At 41.8% G+C, this 1700-nt stretch overlaps 1 non-coding gene across 1 annotated transcript; it reads right to left on the bottom strand.

The window, feature by feature from the left end:
• Positions 1-343: 343 nt before the first annotated feature.
• Positions 344-447, bottom strand: LOC112793355 (small nucleolar RNA R71). Its single transcript, XR_003198051.1, has one exon. It is a non-coding gene; the product is annotated as a small nucleolar RNA R71 (small nucleolar RNA).
• Between the last annotated feature and the right edge of the window lie 1253 nt (positions 448-1700).

Genomic DNA, 1700 nt, shown 5'->3' with positions numbered 1-1700 from the left:
ACCTACTTCCAGGTTTGATGGAAGAAGCATATCTATTCCTGCCATTGGAGCAAACAATTTTGAGCTAAAACCTCAATTAGTTGCTCTAATGCAACAGAACTGCAAGTTTCATGGACTTCCATCAGAAGATTCCTACCAGTTCTTAACTGAATTCTTGCAGATTTGTGAGACTGTTAAGACTAATGGAGTAGATCCTGAAGTCTACAGGCTCATACTTTTCCCTTTTGCTGTCAGAGACAGAGCTAGAGCATGGTTAGACTCTCAACCTAAAGATAGCCTGGACTCCTGGGATAAGCTGGTCACGGCCTTCTTGGCTAAATTCTTTCCTCCTCAAAAGCTGAGCAAGCTTAGAGTGGATGTTCAGACCTTCAAACAAAAAGATGGTGAATCCCTCTATGAAGCTTGGGAAAGACACAAGCAGATGACCAAAAGATGTCCTTCTGACATGTTTTCAGAATGGACCATGATAGATAAATTCTATTATGGTCTATCTGAGTTCTCTAAGATGTCATTGGACCATTCTGCAGGTGGATCCATTCACCTAAAGAAAATGCCTGCAGAGGCTCAAGAACTTATTGACATGGTTGCAAATAACCAGTTCATGTACACTCCTGAGAGGAATTCCGTGAATAATGGGATGCCTCAAAGCAAGGGAGTTCTTGAAATTGATGCTCTGAATGCCATATCGGCTCAGAACAAAATGTTGACTCAGCAAGTCAACATGATTTCTCAAAGTCTGAATGGATGGCAAAATGCATCCAACAGTACTAAAGAGGCATCTTCTGAAGAATAAGCTTATGATCCTGAGAACCCTGCAATGGCAGAGGTAAATTACATGGGTGAACCTTATGGAAACACCTATAATTCATCATGGAGAAATCATCCAAATTTCTCATGGAAGGATCAACAAAAGCCTCAACAAGGCTTTAATAATGGTGGAAGAAATAGGCTTAGCAATATCAAGCCTTATCCATCATCTTCTCAGCAACAGAGAGAGAATTATAAACAGAGTACCTCTAACATAGCAAATTTAGTCTCTGATCTGTCTAAGGCCACTTTAAGTTTCATGAGTGAAACAAGGTCCTCCATTAGAAATCTGGAGGCAGAAGTGGGCCTGCTGAGTAAGAAAATCACTGAAACTCCTCCTAGTACTCTTTCAAGCAATACTGAAGAGAATCCAAAAAGAGAGTGCAAGGCCATTGATATAATCAACATGGCCGAACCTAGAGAGGAAGGAGAGGATGCGAATCCCAATGAGGAATACCTCATGGGACGTCTCTCAAGTAAGAAGGAGTTCCCTATTGAGGACCCAAGGGAATCTGAGGCTCATATAGAGACCATAGAGATCCCATTAAACCTCCTTCTTCCATTCATGAGCTCTGAAGACTATTCTTCCTCTGAAGAGGATGAAGATGTAACTGGAGAGCAAGTTGCTCAATATCTAGGAGCTATCATGAAGCTGAATGCCAAGTTATTTGGTAATGAGACTTGGGAAGGTGAACCTCCCTTGCTCATCAGTGAACTAGATACATGGGTTCAGCAAACCTTACCTCAAAAGAGACAAGATCCTGGCAAATTCTTAATACCTTGTACGATAGGCACCATGACCTTTGAAAAGGCTCTGTGTGACCTGGGGTCAAGCATAAATCTTATGCCACTCTCTGTAATGGAGAAGCTGGGGATCATTGAGGTATAGCCTG

Source organism: Arachis hypogaea, chromosome 3 (genome assembly GCF_003086295.3).
Source record: "Arachis hypogaea cultivar Tifrunner chromosome 3, arahy.Tifrunner.gnm2.J5K5, whole genome shotgun sequence".
NCBI lineage: Eukaryota > Viridiplantae > Streptophyta > Magnoliopsida > Fabales > Fabaceae > Arachis > Arachis hypogaea.
The sequence above is the reverse complement of the archived record's forward strand: the minus strand, read 5'-3'. Positions and strand labels throughout refer to the sequence as shown.